The sequence below is a fragment of the Ictidomys tridecemlineatus genome, chromosome 16 (genome assembly GCF_052094955.1).
Source record: "Ictidomys tridecemlineatus isolate mIctTri1 chromosome 16, mIctTri1.hap1, whole genome shotgun sequence".
In the NCBI taxonomy this organism is placed as follows: domain Eukaryota; kingdom Metazoa; phylum Chordata; class Mammalia; order Rodentia; family Sciuridae; genus Ictidomys; species Ictidomys tridecemlineatus.
Window position 1 is genome coordinate 16,912,015 of NC_135492.1, and position 9,491 is coordinate 16,921,505.

General features: G+C 39.4%; 1 non-coding gene across 1 annotated transcript; it reads right to left on the reverse strand.

The window, feature by feature from the left end:
- Window positions 1-1,446: 1,446 nt before the first annotated feature.
- Trnat-ugu (transfer RNA threonine (anticodon UGU)) lies at window positions 1,447-1,520 on the reverse strand. The gene has a single exon. It is a non-coding gene; the product is annotated as a tRNA-Thr (tRNA).
- Between the last annotated feature and the right edge of the window lie 7,971 nt (window positions 1,521-9,491).

Sequence of the window (9,491 nt, forward strand, 5' to 3'; positions counted from 1 at the left end):
AAAATTACACAAAGTACAGAGTCACTTATATCCATAGTATTTCTATTTGAGTTATGATATGGTCAAAAAAACACAAATGACAATGGCACTTTGCATTTAAACTGCCAGAAAGCAGGAGGTTGTCTTAAAAGCAGATGATGCCCTCCAAAATCAGCTCATCAGAGGCCATGGATAACAATGAAAGCACGTTGCTCTCAGAGACCCTGGACCAGAAAACAATGAGACCATATTTTTAAAAAATTAAATTTGTTTTAATTAGTTACACATGACAGTAGAAAACATTTATGCACTTTGGTATATCCTACATAAATGGGATACAATTTTTTTTTATTTTTTCTGAGTGTACATGTTGCAGAATCGTATTGGCCGTGCAATCACATATATACATACAGTAATAATGTAAGTTTCATTCTACTATCTTTCTACCCCCACATCCCCTCAATATCTTAAAAGTGTAAAAAAAAAATAAACAACTATTTTCCTCCAAATGTTATACATGAAGACTAAATATTTTTCAAGAATAAAGTTGAAAATGACATTTTCCAGATACAGAAACCTGGATGTATTCATCCACAGGGCATACACAAATAGAATATGTCCAGGATCTAGATAAATCAAAACAGAAGTTGTCCAGAATTCAGATAAATGATAAATGATGAGAACCTAGACCTGTGGATCCAAGGGAAGCATCAAATGCATGAGAAATGCCCAGGAGAACCCAAGACACTATGTTTTGTCTGGGTGGCAAAGAATGGCAGCAGATATGTGTCCATCCATCCCTTCTGCTCAGATCCTGTTCTTTATTGGACTTTGCTTACAAAACACAAGTACAATGGTGATGTTTATCAGAATTTCTCGAGGGCCGTGACAGGCATCCAACCAGGCACAGGGAACTTTCTACAGTCATGGTGACCTTTCCTTTCACATCATCATCCTCCTGACTGCTGTGACAGGACCTCACCTCGTGGTGGCTCTGATTGGCATTTCCTTGAGAACTGATGGATGTTGAGCGTCTTTTCTTTGTTCGTTGGCTACATACGTGTTTTTTTTTTATTGTTGGTCTTTCAAAACATTACATCTAATTTGATATATTTCACAGTTTGATTCAAAAAGGTTATGAACTCCCATTTTTACCCCGTATACAGATTGCTGAATCACATCAGTTACATCAATTACATTTCCATTGATTTATATATTGCCATCCTAGTGTCTGATGAATTCTGCTCTCTATCCTATTCTCTACTATCCCCCCTCCCCTCCCCTCCCCTCCCCTCTTCTCTTCTCTCTCAACCCCCTCTACTGTAAAACAGGAAAGAATAATACAAGTGGAAGAAGTGTTTTACATACGTGTTTTTGCTTGGGTGAGATATATATTCATATCTTGTGCTGTTTTAATGAAGTTATTATTTTTTATTAAGTTCTGAGGTTTTAATAAAGGTTAACTTTTTGGGGTGCTGGGGACTGAACCCAGGGCCTTGTGCTTACAAGGCAAACACTCTACCAACTGAGCTATATCCCCAGCCCCAAACGTTTAAAATCAACCTCTTTCCTGATATATGATCTGAAAATGTAATCTTCATCCTTTGTGTTGTCTGTTGACAGCTGATTGTTCACCTTCCTGTATAGAACTATTGTAGTTTCATGTCATCATATTGCTGACTTTGTTGCCTGTACTTTGGGTGTGATATCCCAGAAAATCATTTTCTTTTCCAATGTCATGAAGATTTCCAACTGTTTTCTTTTGGCATAGATTCAGGTCTCACATCTATGCTTTCAAAACATCTCGACTTGATCTGAAAATGTAAGAACACACAAAGCTTCATTATATATATATATATATATATATATATATATATATATATATATATATATATATATAGCTTCATAATATATTTAAAAATTGAGTGTGGTTCCATCAGCTTTGTTGTTTATCAGGGTTGATCTACCTATTTAGGATCTGGTAGGGTCGCATGTAGATTTTAGCTACCTCGTTTCCTATTTCTATAAAATATTCTCCTGAGATTTGGATAGGGATCACATCTGTACATAACTCTGATGGTATGGACATTTTGATATTGACTCTTTGCATCATGAATATGATGAATGGTTCCTCTAATTTATGTTTGCTTTAATTTATGCCATCATTATACTTTCTGGGTACAAGTGTTTTCTTTCCCTGGCCAAGTTCATGCCTCGGTATTTTGCTCTTTATAATGGTTTATTGTGGGGATTGTTCTCTGAAACAAAGCAGAATTCTTGGGATGTTGCCTTTGTATTGTGCTGAATGCCTTTCAGAATCCTGAAAGGAATTCGGTAGGATCTTTAGTGTTTATACATATATGAACATGTCACTCCTGAGACAAGGGCTCTCCTTCCTTGGAATTTGTATGCTATTGGGTGTCCCTATAGATGATCTGCATGTACTGAGCCACCTGTGTCCCATGGATAAACCCCAGATCTTCACCATGGATGATGCTTTCAATTTGGAGGAGATCAAGATGGTTTGGTGCTAATTGTTCAATGTGTAGCCCTCCATCATGAATTTCTGTGTCTCTGGGCTCCTTTTTGGAGGGGTGGGGTGTCTTGGGTTACTGGTTCACTCTCCTCCATCAATAGTTGCTTTGTTCCACTTTCCAAGCTCAGTGTTCTGAAGTTGTGTGTGTCTAGGGTTCTCTTTTTTCAATCTTGTTGTGAATGGAGATATGTTGCTTCAAGTCTCTGCGACATCCTCCTGATGCACCCCCCAAGTTCTAGTAGGTGGTACTTTGATCCTCGTTTTTCTCAAAGAAATTTCTTATTCCACTTGTGAGTTCTCCATGTGTGACTGGTTAAAAGGTGTTGTTTTATCTCCACATAGTTGGGATGGACAGTTTTAAGTCTTTAATTTATATTCACTCTATGGTGCTTGTTGATACACTTGACGGGATATCAGTGTCCTTAAGATTAAGGAGGCTTGTTTGTGACCTGGTTTGTGTCCTCTTGTGAACGCTGATCTCAGCACATCAGAGTAGTGTTTTCTTCATTTGGTGGGATGTTTTACATGTCTCTTGGATCCTTTTGTCCTGGTTTACAGCTACACCTTGATGTGCAGTCTTAAGATTGTGTTGCAGTCATTGTGATCTCAGCCACCCAATATCAATTGATTGAGGAGTGTAATTGATTCAAACTTAACAACTATTCATGATAACTTAAACAGCCACTTTGTTCTGTCCTGTAATCCTTTGGACCCCTTTCTCCTCTTTTCTATGTTTCTTTTCTGATTTTTAAAATGTTTAGTCTCATATTCTTTGCTTCCTTACTACTTACATTTTTTATAAAGACATTCTATTTGAGAGTATTTTATATTTGGCTAATTTTTCTAATTAAATAGAATATATGACAAGTGCATAATTTTTACAGCACTGCTGTCATGATTGGTAAACTCCCACATGTGACTTACTGTCTAAACCTGGTGTTCTGACTGCATGCACCTCTCACCCAGAAAGCCTCAACATGGGAGCTACCCACTGCAGTGCTTAACATCTTTTGAAGGCTGAGAGACCCAGAGAGGGTTCATCCGCATGGGAAACACCTCTCCTGGGAGAGGCTGAGATCAGAAGCGAGCTCCTCAAAACCAATCTTCACATCCCTGGGACAAATCAGATCAGATGTTTCAAAGCTCATCAAATGACCCTGTGGCACGTTTAGAGTCTTATCCCTTACTTTATATTTTCAGAAAGAATGTTTTCCACAACTGAGTTGATAATTAAAATACTTTTATGAGGATAAAATGTATATAACATAAACATTCTGACCACTTTTAGCTTTCAGTAAAGTGGCCTGGAATCTATTCAAATTTTTGCACAAAAGTCACCACCACCCATGACAGCATTCACTTCCTAACTGAATAGAGGTTCTCCACATACCAAGGGATAGTGCCCCGCTTCCCCCTCTCTTGGTCTCTGGGACGCTCTTGTGTTCCTGTTCTGTCACTCTGGCCACTCCAACTCCCACCATCTTTAAGTACATTTATACAATGTTTGTACTCTTGCGACAAAACCGGCTTCACTGAGTATAGTAACTTTAGAACTCAGCTATGCAGCCCCGTGTGTATTGTTTGTGTGCTGGATCATGTGATATTTTGTGGTAGAATATGTTTACAAATGTAGTTAGGAAAAATACAGATAATGGAGATGATGCAATATTTGAAAACCATTGGAACTGTTGTGTATCTAAAAAGAGTTTGGAATAACCCAGGTTATGACAAGTGACATCCAACTCACAGGCCCCTATTAAGGATCCACTGAGAAATATTACATTGCCATAATATCTCAGAGAGGCACATGGTTTGGCTTTCATTGATGTAATTGTCATCCCTGCATGTCCAAGTGGATGGTTTAACAGAGAGAGTGAGACTTTGCATTGTAATTAAACCAAAGACTCTAAACACTCTGTCATGATAAATCACTCCAAATTCAGCGCAATTTCTTGCCTTAACAAAACTTATTCACCACTGCCTACTGAAATGTTTACAGTCTTCTCCCACATGTATCTGAAAATAACAATTATACGTTTTTCAGTACAAATAAACACCAAAGGGCTGAACGAGGCATAGCTATGGGTCACGAGGATCTGGATACAGTAAAATATTGGATCATCTTTCAGTGTGATTCTTGCATAGGAGACTATGCTGTCCAAGATGGACATGACCACGAAGCAACTCATGAGCAGCAGGATTGTCTGGGTGGCCCTCAGTTCTGGGGATGACACTGGAGACAGGCTGCTGCTGTGGAGATGTTGGGACTGCCTCTTGTGCCTGCACAGGAGAGCCACCATGTATCCATTGGAGAAGGACATGATTCCTATAAAGGAGACTTCCCTGAAGGTCAGCATGATGGACAAGCTGTGCCGAAGAAAGAAGGTCATGGGAATGAAGGAGCAGGATTCTGTGATGTACATAAAGTTGTCTGAGGTCCAATTGGGGGTAGCAGCAATGGAGATGAAGAGATGACTACTGAAGGATGAGTAGATGACCCACAGGAAGAGAAGGAAACACAGGTTGTGAAGAGAGGATTGATGTTTGAACCTTGCCAAGCAGGAGCTCCTGGGGCTGAGGGTGATGACTTGGAGGACACTCAGCAGGCAGGTGGCACAGATGGAGAAGCCCCTCATCAACCTGTACAGGTAGATAAGCAATTTACACGTCAGGTCATCCCACCTGCCCCCCTGAGGTATAAAAATGTCCGAAGCTATGAAGCCATTGATGAGCAGAATTGCCAGGTGGATCAGGGCTAGAAGACCAATGGGCAGGTCAGTGGGCTTAGGTCTGTGCCTAGTAATGTGCAAGGAGATGTGAATGAGGAGAAGAAGAGCATTGGCTATGACCCCAACGCCAGTCACGGTGTACACGGTGTTTCTTATGTGAATATTACTGTACAGTCTGTTGGCTTTGTTCATCTTACAAGGGAAAGAAAAATATGGTGACCACAGTAACTCAAAAAAATTTCTTTTTTTTATTTGCAAATCTGACCTTCTTCATCAATCTCAAATGAACACCACTTCCATTAAGAAAAACAGAATATTCATCCAACTGTATTTTTATTCCATATGAAAATTCAGTTCTAATGCCGGGCACAGTGGTGTCTGCCTGAAATCCCAGTGACCCCAGACACTGAGGCAGGAGAATCACAAGAGTAAAGCCAGTCTGGAAGTATTAGTGAGACCCTTTTTCAAAATACAGAATCAAGTTGTAACTCGGTGCTGGTGCACTTACCCACCAGGCAGCCCCAAGCACAAAATTAAAAAAAAAAAAAAAAAAAAAAAACTATGTTCTAGTCACACCCTAAAGAATGCATCTCCATGCACCGCCTTATCTTTATACCTTCCAATCTCACTGGGACCTCCACAGCGGCATACATATTGATATTTCAGTTTTCTTGTGCATTAAGAATTGTCATCCAGGTGCCGTAGTGCACTCATGTAATCCCAGTGGCTCAGGAGGCTGAGATGGGACAATGGCAAGTTCAATGCTGATGTCACCAAGTTAGCAAGGACCTAAGCAACTTCCTGAGACCCTGTTGTCTCAAAATTAAAAATAAAAAGTGCCAGGGAATTTTTTTTTAAATAGGGCCACGTCATGGCTCAAAAGAAGTGCCATCTATCTTAGAATATACTTCCTTCCTATTTCCTCATGTCTGAGGTTGTCTGGGGCAAGACAGGAGCTTACTTGATTTGCCTTTTTGTGATCTTGTCTGTCAGGTTCATAATAGGAGGTCCACAAATTGGGCTAAATTGCAAGGGTTGATTGCAAGAAACTGGAAGTGAGACCCTCCCAAACATGAGTGTGCACAGACTAGACCTGCACGGAGTTACTTCAGGTCAGTTAACTCTGGCTTATTTCCCACCATACCAAATTTTTGTAATATATAAACAATGTTGGTGTGAACTCTGATGTTGGACTGATTGAAGTTGCGAGTCGGAGCTGCCATTTACCAGAACTTCTCCTTATGCACCCTGGGATGCTGAGGTCCAGTCATCTCAGCTGTCCACATAAAGAGTCCTGTTATGTGGATCCTGCAGAGACTATTTGAGAAAAAGTATAGTGTGTTTACAAACTTTGGAAGTGTTTGTGGCACATAATGAGCTCTCCAGAAATGTTGGCTTCTAATCTTATTATCATACAGTACTTCATTCACAAGACTTGGGAAAATCAATGCAGTTCCTTTAATAACAGATGAGCTGTGTCCATTTCTGAAAGAAAGACAAGAAAGAAATTACCGCAGGGTGTGAGGGTGCACACCTGTAATCTCAGCAGGTCAGGAGCCTGAGCGTGGAGAATGTGAGTTCAAAGCCAGCCTTAGACACTTACACAGGCTTTGAGCAACTCAGCAAGACCCTGTGTCTAAATAAAATATGAAAATAGGTGGAGATTTGACTCAGTGGTTAATTGCTCCTGTGTTCAAACTCCAGTTAAAAAAAATAAAAAAACCAACATAGTTGAATATTTGCACAATCCTGTTGTGAGGACTTGAAATTTTATGTCGGTCCTTGGAATCCTCTGAGGTGGCTACACATGTCACATTTTTGTTCATCCTCCAGCCAGAATAACTAGATTATGTTAGAATATTCTGGAAAAATTACCAAGAGCATAGTTTTTTTTTTCCTTTTAAGACTTTACAATCAGAGTAGTAAATAGAACTACATTTAAAACAGACCTTGTGCTGTTTTAAAACAGAGTTGGTGTTTCAAGGTTTTAATTAAAGGACACGTGTCCAGCCCACTCCTGAAAGATGAGCTCTAAGATGCTATCTCTATTACAAGTTCAAAGTGACATTGTTCTGGAATCAAATGCCCAAAACTGAAATTTATGTTGGAGAATTTGTTGAATGATCTACTGGAACAACATTTCTTGGAGAGTGTGTGCAATGCTTTTTAGGTTTCGTACATGAGTAAGAACATGCAGTGTTTGTCTAAAAGGGAAATTTTCTATACCATTAGGGAAAAAGTTCTTTATTTCCCAGATGCGGTGATAAGGAAAAATACAATTTTATTCTTCCACTTATTCAGTATATTCAGGATTGCTACCATGACAAGCCCAGAAATGACACTAGTAAGATCTTCCACAAGGTATACATGATCACAGGCACAGATGTTATTCCCTTTCATCTTTATACATAAAATTATATATATCTGTTCTTATCACAACTGTTTCATGTAGGTTAAATATATACTGATGAAGCTTTAAAGAATAACTTACACATCTATTTTTAACTATAATCATTTATGTACAACATTTTTAAATAAAAATTTAAAATTTTAGTTCTAAAATTGTGTTCTATTTTGTAGAGAGGGACATTTGTGTGAAATGGCGACTTTGCTTCTGTTGTGTTTAATTCATGTTAAAAAATGTGCAAGGCTAGCACACAGCATCGTAAAACCCTTTCAGTAACAAGTTAAAATCACCTAAAATTGGAGCATTCAAGGACAAGATTTTCAGTCTTACTTCAAAAAATGTAGTCGTGAAAACAGAAAGTTTTGGGCAAAGTAGGAATGAGAAGAAGTCAGGAATTTTCAAAAATATTTCGAAATTAAGACCCCAGTTCATTGTTGCTTTAAAATGACCAGAAAATCTTATTTGTCTGAAGGCAAAACTGCACAGTAGCAGAATGAAAAACGAGTCTACTTTCTCCAGAGCATGAAGGAGAGTGAGCAAACACTTTCAACAACAGAAATGGTGTAGACCCAGGAGCAATTTTTTATATATGAATCTATACAGCTGTGAACAAAGAGTTTATTTTTCCTATCAGCAATTGAACCCAGGACTCCTCAACCACTGATACACAGCCCGAGACCCATCCTCTTTTTTATTTTGAGATAGAGTCTCACTAAGTTGCTGAGGGCCTTGCTAATTTCTTGAGGTTAGCTTTAAATTCACAATCCTGCTGCTTCAGCCTTCAGGACCCTGGGATTCCCGTGCCCATCCTTTATCTAAATTTCAGATCACATCATAATATAACAGCAAATCATACATCCAATACAGAAAAAATGATTCACTTAAATATCATACAATATGTAAGTGACTTTAAAAAGTAAGTAGCTACATCTGTGTTAACAGCGCAGTTACATTAGTATGAGTTCTGGTGAATAAGAACCCTTTATAAAAATGAGCTAAAAGAAATTGTCCGGCATGTCCTCTCCCAGCCATCTCACCTGGCACTCACACCTGTCTAGCATAGAAGAGCCCAGAGGCTCAGTACCAGGATGAAACTTTCTGCTTCCCTGCAGGTTAATCAAGGGGCCTCCTAACCTGTGGCTATTAGCAATGTGATGGTATTCAGTTAACACACTGTTCAAAGCAAACTACATTAGAAAGACTGCACCTTTCGTGGAGAGGGACATAAGTCACAGGGGAAGTAACGTGGCCCAGGTGCAGTGGTGCACACCTGTAATCCCAGAATTTTGGGAGACTGGAACAGAAGGATCACAAGTTTGAGGCCAGCCTCAGCAACTTAAAGAGGCCCTAAGCAACTTAGGAAGACCCTGTATCTAAATAAAATATGAAAAGTGCTGGGGTTGTGGTTAAAGAGTCAAGCACTCCACTGGGCTTCATCCCAGATACCAAAATAAAATAATAAAACCAGCAGCAGCAAAGGAGCACACTTTGATTCATGGTTGCCACCTAGTTAAACTTCACCATAATTCCCATCGCTAAAGTAAGATGGACAAGTGAAATCTGGGAGGAGGACTCATCCTGCTTTAAGTGGGTTAGGATCTCAGGAAACATTAGGCAAAAAGTTATTCTCTGTGGCAGAGATCTAGCTGGAAAACTCTGAAGAGCACTAGGGATAAACAGCTTGCCCCTCAGGGAGGGCACAGCCACCCACAGCCAGGTGCCCTGCTGGGTGATGAGCCACTGTGACATATATAAGCTACAGGATACAGAAGGAGAAAATCCTGGAGAATATTTGGGTGAATCAATGGCTGCTATTTATGGAAAATAAGGCTGAAAATAA